Below are 11841 nucleotides of genomic sequence, written 5' to 3' on the forward strand. Positions count from 1 at the left end.
TAACTGCGTAGTCTCTTTCTCTCTCTCTCTCTCTCTCTCTCTCTCTCTTTCTTTCTCTCTCTCTCTTTCTTTTCTCTCTCTCTCTCTAATCTTTCTATTCTATCTTATTTATCTATCTATCTATCTATTTTCTATCTATCTATCTATCTATCTATCTACTATCTAATCTATCTATCTATCTATCTATCTAATCTATCTATCTATCTATCTATCTATCTATCTAGCTATATATCTATCTATCTATTTATTTATCTATCTATTTATCTATCTATCTCTATCTTTATTTATTCATCTTTCTCTCGCTCTATCTATCTATCTTATCTATCTATCTATCTATCTATCTATCTATCTATCTACTATCTATCTATCTATCTATCTATCTATCTATCTATCTAATCTATCTATCTATCTATCCATCTAACCTATCTATCTGTCTGTCTCCCTCACTTTTACTCTCTTTCTCTCTCTCTCTCTCTCCTCCTCTCTCTCTCTTCCTCTCTCTCGTGTCTCTCTCTCTGCTCTCGTCTGTCTCTCTCTCTTCTCCTCTCTCCTCTCTTCTCTCGAGTGAGTGAGTGAGTGAGTGAGTGAGTGAGTGAGTGAATGAGTGAGTGAGTGAGTGAGCGTGTGAGTAAGTCAATGAGTCAGTGAATCAATGAGTGAGTGAGCCAATGAGTGAGTGAGTGAGTGAATGAGTGTGCACGTATGCTTGCATGGCGTCTGCGTGTGCAAGTTTGTGTGATAGTGCACGCGTTTGCGCATGCATTCGTGCATGTGTGTCAAGTAAGTGGCATTATACATCCTTTCTGACTAGAGTGTGGGACCGCGGGAAAGTTATGTGGGTTAATATATATTGCCAATTGTAGGCTAGTACTGCTCGCCACATAGCCCGAAGCATGTAACTTTCTACGGAGGTCGCCAGGCAATCCACTTGTAGGATCTCATTATTTTCCTATACAATACAGAACATTGTAACCTATTGATCATCGAGCCTTGCGTACACGGTTGGAAACATTTCTAGCATAACCTTTTTTTAAAAGCCCATTTCAAAGAATACCATGGTTTTGCCCTGCGGCGGCGACAGTAATAGGGAAATACGTGCTTAGCAATATTACGAATGTATATAAGCTGCTTTAGGTCTCATCTGCGTGTCTTTGTTTAAAGACTGTCTCTACAAAATAAAACCCACTAAACCTTGTTAAATCTGCGAGCTATGGAGTGGAAAAAATATTCGATCCCTCTAGTGTCACAAATAACAATATGATGATGAAAGCAGATAATGAAAAAGTGTAACGTCATCGTATTTTTGAAAACGAAAGTTAGAAGTATAACGTGTTCACGTGTACGAAATAAATTAAGCTGCCATCAAAGTGAATTGTCGGCCACGGCGTTGAGCCGTAATATATACGACGAATTTTAAGCGCGTTTAAATTTCGATTGAAGCAAGGTTGAATTTCACGTCGGAAATTTCATTCAGCAAAAATACGCAGACTTTCGGATCGGAAATACAAATCAAATTTTTAAATAAATAAACAAGACACGGAAAATAAGAACTACTAAGCTGATCCGACGTGAACGCACTTGCTGCGTTGCACAATATTTCGGCAATTTACTAACACACATCTGGTTGTCAATTCCATGAAACAAAATCAGCGTATACAGCGTAGGTCGTGGCTTATAGACAGCGATAGTACAGCGATAGTAGATATTTCAAAGAGACGTCGCACCTGCTCCGCAAATAAATCCATACAGGTGTGCCAGTTCTTGCGTGTGTATGAACCATTCGCTAATATCAGCATTGTCACCATTATAAGACGTGCCTGATACACGGTACGCGCAAACTATCATCCCTTTTTTCCGTTTCGGAGGCAATCGCTAGGAAACAGCCGGCAGCTATTCCGCGTGTAAACCGAATGCTTTCACATTCGATTTGCTGTAGACTGGGATGACGAGCGGAATCTGACAGCAGCTACGTATAGAGAGGCGTGGGCCCGCGAACGCGTGTGTTCGTTGTCTGGGCATGATGTGCGTTCGTCTTTCTCTATGACCCGGTCAAAAGCAAATATAGTGAAGGTAATAAGATTTCAGGTGAGCATACATTCGTGGAGCGCATGCACTGAAGAGATGTGGTGATAACGATTTCATCTTTTCTATACGAAGCGATTACTGTCAGTTATATTTATTATTATAGTGTATATATATATATATATATATATATATATATAATTTTGTTTCAAATTTTAGTGGTTATAGTATATAGGTTATCTGCCGACAAATATGAAGGCACTCAAATATCTGTGCTTGAGGAGGCGTCCTATCACCATGCTTAATTCCATGGAAGTTGTGGTCGTATCATCGCCATCATCCTCTGACATTATATTAAATGTGCGTCAAGTGTACGTATGTTTACATCGGTTCAGCTGCAGCGTGTACTGTCTGTACCTCGACATTGCCTCTTGCATTCATATGAGTACAAAACTCTGTAGACTATCTGACTAATATGTACTATTATATATAACACTTGGCTTTGGCAGTTATTGTTAATGTACTCATTATTTTCGTTAATTTTGCGATAATTAATTAATTATTAATGTAAGAATTAATTTATATTACTGTAAAATGCTATAGACTAGGCCTACTCGGCCAGCACATATAATAAATAGGCCGTGGCTAAGCGTCCGGTTACCGGACACGCAGCTCCCAGGCTATGCGTCCGGTCATATATTTCTTACGTTAACCCAACTATATTTTTTTCAGTAAACAACAATAAACAGTAAGTTTTTACCAAATTTATTTAGGTATTTTATCAAGAAAAATTTGTTTTTTTAACTTTTGAAGCAATAGTAAATCCAGTAAAATCAACGATTTGAAAGGGGCGTGGCCTAATCGTGACGTGGATTTGGGAATCTGTGCTGAGCTTTGTAATGGATGACCGGATGTGTAGCCACTGCGTAATAAATAAAGTGGAAAATAGTTTAGAGAAGTAAAATCGTCGCCATCGCGGTTTACGCACGCATGGAACTGTGCTTAAGTTTTATTTTGGGATGGACAGACATGGCGAAATGCCAGCTATAGTGGAGTGTAATAGCATCTACGCGACACGGATAGCAAAACCTGCTCCCCGTGCGATGAACACATCCGATGGTGCAAACGGGGATCAAGGACGTGTTAATGCCTCATGACCACAGCTATTAGATCAGTGAGCTTGTGTTAAGTCATGAACCCGCATGAATGCCATTCACACGCGGGCGTATTATGTACACATCGAATCGCATTCATGCGTTAATTTGAAATGGAATAATATTGTGGAATCTTCTTTGAAACCAGTTTTCACAGTTCTGGGTTACTAATGTATTTCGACATGAATAGACGGAGCCGAAAGGGTTCACTCATGGATATCTATATACGCACTGCATCATAGGACATCTACATCTATTCTTGTGAAATAATATCACGTATGCATGCATCCAGCCTTTACGCAAATGTAGAATTCTATAGATGAGGTATGGGACCGTATAAATCTTGTGTGTGTGTGTGTGTGTGTGTGTGTGTGTGTGTGTGTGTGTGTGTGTGTGTGTGTGTGTGTGTGTGTGTATGCGTGTGTGTGTATGTATTTCTGTATGTTTGTTTGTGTTTGTTTGTGTGTGTGCGCGCGTGTGTGCGCGTGTGTGTGTACGTGCGTCGTGTGTGTGTGTTTGCGCGCGCGTGTGTGCGCGTGTGTGTGTACGTGCGTGTGTGTGTGTTTGCGCGCGCGTGTGTGCGCGTGTGTGTACGTGCGTGTGTGTGTGTGTTTGCGCGCGTTCGTGCGTATATGTGTGCGTGCGTGCATGCGTGCGTGCGTGCGTATTTGTGTTTGCGTGCGCGCGTGCGTGTATGTGTGCGTGCGTGCATGCGTATGCGTGCGGGTGTGTGCGCGTGTGTGTTTGTGCGTGCGTACGTGCGTGTATGTGGACACCAAGGTCGTTAGCCGCTCCCAAGGCTAAATTATTTCCTAATCAATCCTGTATGACGATGATGGCAGGGCACAAAATTATGCTAGACAGGTCTATCAGGGTACGCGCCATCAATATATATATATATATATAGGGACATGTATGAAGAAGAGACCTGGACAGCCTCTACGGGGCACAGCTCGACTGTGCTACCCCACGGGGATTTAGCTTGGTTTGTTGTTGCCATTATAATTGTTTATAAAAAACAAAAAAAACAAAAAAAAAGAAGTTTTGTTTAAGAAATTGCTACACTAAGTTAGCAATGAACACATGAACACATGTTCATTGCTAACTTAGTGTAGCAATTTCTTAAACAAAACTTTTTTTACAAATTTTGTTTTGTTTTTTATAAACAATTATAATGGCAACAACAAACCAAGCTAAATCCCCGTGGGGTAGCACAGTCGAGCTGTGCCCCGTAGAGGCTGTCCAGGCCTCTTCTTCATACATGTCCTTAAATTCACCAGACCAGGACGGCCCAGTATCCCAGGGATCCGGGTACAGCAGCACCCTTATCACCACACTTATGGATTTAGACTTACCCTCCCCCCAAAACCAAGGGGAGTCAGCGAGTAATATTCCTACCTCTTCGCCGCAACACGTCAAGAAGAGAAAAAGAACTACAGAAAACTCGCCAGTCATGCAGCCGCGCAAAGTTATAGGGGTCCACCCTAATGACACCCCTATAATGATAGACGCTGCAACATCTCCAATCCAGATTAATATCAACAAAAACGCACAAGGGTTACGAGTACCCACAGTGCTCATTTTACACGCGACAACCACACCGCAGCGGATTTTCAGTGCAGGGGCCTTGAAAAAATATTCTCGGACCCACCCGAACATCCACGCACGATCCGCAACAGAAAGAAAAGAGAAGCCTATTGGATCCACAATCTAAACACCATCCAACCATACGGACTCAACCTACGGGTCGAAATACCGGGATGGATAGAAGACTATTACAGTAACCCTGCCAACATGGAATCAACGTCAGGCTATCCCTAGCCAGACGACCCCAGGGTAGCGAGCATTTCGATTCACTTTTTAAACACACTTATATATATATATATATATAGCCATCAAACGCTTTCTCACCATATAAAATTACACGATAACGATTCTTAAGTGGCAATGGTTTTCCTCTAGTTCTGTACCTATATACACTCCTATGTCTATCCAGTCGGCGAAATGTCACCTCGGTAAACTTGTTTGTCAGTACGTTTAGCTATTTTCTAATTTCTGTAGCGCCAAGCCTGTATTACAGCACGTTCATCGATACACACAGCAAACTTCAGGTCGCAGAAAGACGAATGCTATCGAAAAAGCCAACAGACGTCGGTACCGAAGTCAGTGAATGGCGTTCAATTTGATAGGGGCTTTAGTATAGCCATTGTCTCTAGCCATTGGTTCAGTGACCGGGAAAGAGCGCGTGTATAGACACTTCACAGCGATGTGTCTACATAACTCACATTCCTCCAGTCCAGGTTAGTTAGCTGGGCTGCGGTTAAAGTAGGTCAGGACTGGCCACAGGTATTAACTGATCTTCTCACTGCACAAGTAAAATTCTTTACCTAATGGCCTCTGACAGCGCGCATACCCGAAGCTCTTACATCACAGAACAGAGCAGAGTTGCAGAGCAGGAAAACGCATTATCAACAACGCTACTACTACGATTGAAAAACACTGTGTTACGTCACGGCGTAGAACACAATACGTATAGTTCAATAGCTCCCGGGCCGTCCTTACTGTGTGTGTGTGTGGGGGGGGGGCGAGTGTGAACTACGTGTTGTGTTCTGTGCTGTAGCCGTATAGCCGCCAAGATTAAATTACATTATTCCGAGTTAGTTAGTTACAATTTAGAGAGGTCATCTTGAATCTAGGCATATATTATCAGGAATGACATAATATAGTCTATAATAGGTGACACTCCCGATATTATACCACGGAACTGTAGCAATGCAAGTGACGTTGTCCGACATTCTAAAATATGTCAGTTGCTGAAAATTGATTGGAAAAAATGCGAAATACTACTAAAGTTCGCAGAGTGCGATCATGTTTTCCCAAAAAAATTATGTGGCACATGTGGTACTTAAATTTACTTAAATTAGTTACTTAGATACTTCAATTAGTTACTTAAATTTAGATGATGTATTTGACAAAAGTACACAAATCATTGCAACGTTATGACTAGAGGTGGTAATTAGCATGCACGTTGTGGTGCACGTGTTGCTTAAGACGTTATTCACGTATTATATCTTATCATAAAGCAATGCCATATGGATCTCCCAGCGCCTCTTTCTCTAACCATCTATTTATAGATATTTATCCATCCATCGCTTTTCAATTCTTTCTATCTCTCTTGTTATTTTTATATCTCTCTCCCTATTACTTTTTCCACGTTTCTATGCCAGACCCTGCGTTCTGGTAAAATATAACTGTAAGTAAAAAAACTATTTTAGATGATTCGAATAAACATGATCCGGTATCTATAACCGACAGTAACTAAGTTTTTTTTACCTAATTTTAATCGAAATCAATATAAGATATACTGCACGCGGAGAATTATATTACGTGCAACCTTCCTATATGCGGGCAGACAAATATATCTGCAATAAAACGATTTTATGAGCGCAAGAGAAGGATGATTAAATTTTTATTGAAATCATTTATCAACAAAATTTAAATTTAAATTCCACACTCACGCACAACTCAATTGAAAAATGGCCCAAAGCGGTAAATTACACACACACACATGCAGTTGGTAGCTCAGAGCTATATATCAGAGCTATCCGCTTAACCCGGATTTGGCAGATTTCACGCGAGACGGTAACCGGACGTCACGTTTCACTCCTCATTAAACACCCAAGTACCCTTCAACATAACAATCAAGAACACGCAACACATGATCACCCAGGGAGATGGGGATGCCACTCATAGAAATTAGGCTATTCACCCACATTCCCTCATTTTATATACGCGCCACTTCTATTAAAAAACAATCGAACAGATATTCACGTTCAAAATATACCAGTAGGTATCTAAAAAAGAAAGCGGATCAACTTTCTCTTTTCCCTAATGCAAAACTGAAGATTATTTTTAGATAACATGTCCCAATTTCAGTTTCAAGGCGTTTTAAAAAAAAACCACACTCATCTTTATCATATTTAGGAACGTCAAAATTCTATAAACACCATTGTTTTCCTCCAATATAAGAACGTGGATTCGTACCGCATGCCTCAGCCCCGGGGTACCCCGTCGTTTAAAACTCAAACATAAGCGTCTAATTTGCTATATATAAGTTATTTGGCGGAAAATTACTAAACTCGTGAAATTCAAATCTCTAACTGTTCACGCTGTGAATGAAGTCTGGGTCTAATCAGGTAGGAGCGGGAAAAAAGACCGACCATATAATTAATGTTGTCTCTCACTCCCCGGTTATCGTTATAGGATTCATGGTTGTATATACGATACTATAACACGTGTTATGCTTATTGTTTGCAAGACGTCGGGCTTGCAAAACGGCCGTTTTCAAAGCACGAGAAGCGAATTTGGTCCCGTAGAATTTTTCTTGCCATTCTGCCAAGTGATGTAGCCATGGTGACCGAATCCCTGCGTTTGTGTATGAAACGGGGTAGTAGGGGTAAACTACGAAAGCCCAGAAGGCTCATGCGAAATGCGAAATGCGAGATGCGAAATGCGAGATGCGAAATGCGAAATGCGAAATGCGAGATGCGAAATGCGAAATGCGAGATGCGAAATGCGAAATGCGAGATGCGAGATGTGAAATGTAAACTGCGCCTTTATGTACAGCGAATCAGCACTTAGCTTTCATCATGTTTACAATGTGACCAATGAAATACCGTTTGACATTCAATGCTTGGATCCTTGAGGCAAATAAGGGGCGTTCAAGTTGGTAAACAAACTACGTCATTTTGGCGCATGCGCAGTTTCTGGTTGACACCAGTCTTAAATATTATTCATGACCTGGGGGTCATCGCACGAAAACGAGGCTAAGCTAGGCAATTTTGTAAACAATGGCTGCTCAGGCAGGCACGCACAGAGAGGGTACACGCAGATACACGCACGTACACGCGGGTACACGGAGATACACGCACGTACAAGCGGGTACACGCACGGACACGCACGTACACGCGGATACACGCACGTACACGCGGGTACACGCACGTACACGCGGGTACACGCACGTACACGCACGTACACGCGGTACACGCACGTACACGCGGGTACACGCACGTACACGCGGGTACACGCACGTACACGCGGGTACACGCACGTACACGCGGGTACACGCACGTACACGAGCGGTACCCGCGCCTTGTAACTGCGATGTACCTGCGGTGTACGCCGCGTTGTACCGTGCTGTTACCGTGCGTGTACCTCGTGTACGTGGCGTGTAACCTGCGTGTACGTGCGGCTGTACCCGGTTACGTGCGCGTACCTTGCGTGTACCCACGCGTGTACGTGCGTGTATCTGCGTGTACCCGCTTATACGTGCGATGTACGTGCGTGTTACCTGGCGTTACCCGCGTCTACGTGCGTAGTACCCGCTTGTTACGTGCGTGTACGTGCGTTGTACCTGCGTGTACGTGCGTGTACCTGCGTTGTACGTGCGTTCGTACCGCCGTGTACGCTGCGTTGTACCTGCGTGTACCCGCGTGTACGTGGCGTGTATTGCCGGTGTACCCGCATTATACGTGCGTGTACGTGCGTGTACCTGCGTGTACCCGCGTCTTACGGCGTGTACCTGCGTGTACATCGTGCGAATGCTACCCGCGTGTACGTCGTGTTACCTGCGATGTACCGCGTGTAGCTGCGGTACCTGCGTGCTACCGCGTGTTACGTGCGCTGTTAACCGTGCGTTGGTACTGGCATGTACCTGCGCGTGTACCGGCGTGGTACGTTGCGAGTGTACCTGCTGTGTAACCGCGTGCGTGCGTGCGTGACGTGCCGTGTACTGCGTGTACGTGACGTGACCTTGCGTGTACGTGCGGGATGGACCTGTACCGCGTTGTTACCTGCCATGTACCGTGCGTGTACCTGCGTGTACGTGATGTTACCGCGCGTGTATCTGCGTGTACGTGCGTGTACGTGCGTTCACGTGCGTGTAGCGGCGTTTAACTGCCTGTACGTGCGTCGTACTCGCGTGTACGTGCGTGTGTACCTGCATGTACGTGCGTGTACCTGCGTGATACGTTGCGTGTACCGCTGACTGTATCTGCGTGTACTTGCGTGGTTACGTGCGAGCGCCCCTGTACCGCGTTTACCGCGTGTACGTGCAGCTGCTACCGCGGTACGTTGCGTTGTACTGTGCGTCAGTACCGCGTCTCTGTACCCGCGTGTACGGTGCGTGTATCCGCGTAGCTACGTGCCTGTCGTGCGCTGTACCGCTTGTACGTGCCGTGTATCTCGTGTACCCGGTGTACGTTGCGTGTATGCTCGTGTACGTACGGCTACCCGCGATTCTGTACGTGGTGTACCCTCTCTGTGCGTGCCTGCGCTGAGCAGCCATTGTTTACAAAATTGCCTAAGCCTTTAGCTCGTTTTTCGTGCGGGGGGGGATTGGACCCCCACGGGATCCAATAGATATATTTAAAGACTTGGTCGTCAACCAGAAACTGACCGCATGCCGCCAAAATGACGTAGTTTTGTTATTACCACTTGAACGTAACCTGTATGATACAACCGCCGGTAATGCTTTCGCTTCACTACACATATCTACCGCCTGTACGCAAGCTCAACCCTGGCGGTTTCGCAAAGCCTCGTTATCGAATCAGGCAACTTTGTATAACTGGAGAGAAATGAAACGTCAGGCAAAAGCCTGTCGCTGATTGGCGCTATTGCGCCCGTTACATTCTCTCTGATGGGCGCAATCATATTCTTAGTTTCGCCGAAGCGCGGCCTGAAGAAGCAAGAAGCAAGGGGTACAGAGCGCGTGAAGTGTAGCTGTATCATACAGTGTTAACTGACGCCCCTTATTTGCCTCGAGGACCTAAGCATTGAATGTCAAACGGTATCACATTGTAAACATGATGAAAGCTAAGTGCTGATTCGCTGTACATAAATTCGCAGTTTACATTTCACATCTCACATTTCGCATTTCGCATCTCGCATTTCGCATTTCGCATTTCGCATCTCGCATTTCGCATCTCGCATTTCGCATTTCGCATCTCGCATTTCGCATTTCGCATTTCGCATCTCGCATTTCGCATCTCGCATTTCGCATTTCGCATGAGCCTTCTGGGCTTTCGTAGTAAACCGTGCTAGAAATTTGCATCGCGCTGCAGGCCAAAAGTGTGGACCTTAAATATGTGGTCATCCAGCGTAGATAAAATGTTTCTTGTGTATGGAAGGAAACGTTACAAGCAAGGAAGTGTCGCATCATACTTGTTCAGCTGGCTGCTGAGGCTGGCTATCTATGGGCGCCATCTACCGGTGAATCTCACCTGTAAATAATTCTACGTGAACACACCTGTGCGCACCACGCAGCCGGCTGAAAGGTGCGCACCACAGGCACCACGGGGACGTTTCAATAATAAAATAATGGCACAGGCAGGGGTGCAGGGATGAATTAGTAGTTTTGCTCCCCACAGGCTGGGCGCTCTCCCAATCATAAACACAGGTCTACTGATAACAATTTATTTCTTAAATCTATGCTGAGATATTCCCTAACCATTTTAAATGCATATCCATCACAAAATATAACTCCTCAGGTGAGATATTGCGCATGCGCTAACACACTAACATAGCCAAATTGTGTACTGACTGGTATATGCAGCGGGCACCTTACATGCGAGGTCTTCTTCCTATTTCACAAGAGTGGTATATTTGTGAAATATTATCATATAAATCTATGCTAGAATACGTCCTCCCTATTCTAAAGGCATAATCTTTGGAAAATAATATTCTTCTCGAGAGATATTGCGCATGTGCGAGCACCGTTTTAGGCGTGCAGTATGGACCTAGGAACACTGCATAATATAGCTTGCTATAAGAGAGAAAGAGAGTGGGGAGACTGAGGAAAGGCGGCAGGGAAGAATGCTGAGGGCGGTAAAAAAGAATGAGGCTGAGCGAGGGACAGAGGGAGAGGCAAGGGGAGGACAGGAGGGGATGAATTAGTAGTTTTGCTTCCCACAGGCTAGGACGTTCTCCCAATTATAAACACAGGTCTACTGATAACAGTTTATTTCATAAATCCATGCTGAGATATCCCCTAACCATTCGAAATGCATATCCATCACAAAATAAAACTTCTCTGGTGAGATATTGCGCATGCGCTAACACACTAACGTAGCCAAATTGTGTACTGACTGGTATATGCAGCGGGCACCTTACATGCGAAGTCTTCTTCCTATTTCTCAAGAAAGGTATACTGATAAAATATTATCATATAAATCTATACTGGAATACCTACTCACTATTCTAAATGCATATTTTTTTTAATTATTCTTCTCCTTGGAAGATATTGCGCATGCGCTAACACACTAACGTAGCCAAATTGTGTACTGACTGGTATATGCAGCGGGCACCTTACATGCGAAGTCATCCTCCTATTTCTTAAGAGAGGTATACTGATGAAATATTATCATATAAATCTATACTGGAATACCTACTCACTATTCTAAATGCATATTTTTTTAAATTATTCTTCTCCTTGGAAGATATTGCGCATGCGCTAACACACTAACGTAGCCAAATTATGTACTGACTGGTATATGCAGCGAGCACCTTACATGCGGGGTGTTCTTCCTATTTCTGAAGAGAGGTATATTTGCGAAATATTATTATATAAATCTATACTGGAATACCTACTCACTATTCTAAATGCATA

The sequence above is a fragment of the Priapulus caudatus genome, unplaced genomic scaffold (genome assembly GCF_000485595.1).
Source record: "Priapulus caudatus unplaced genomic scaffold, Priapulus_caudatus-5.0.1 Scaffold472, whole genome shotgun sequence".
NCBI classification, from domain to species: domain Eukaryota; kingdom Metazoa; phylum Priapulida; class Priapulimorpha; order Priapulimorphida; family Priapulidae; genus Priapulus; species Priapulus caudatus.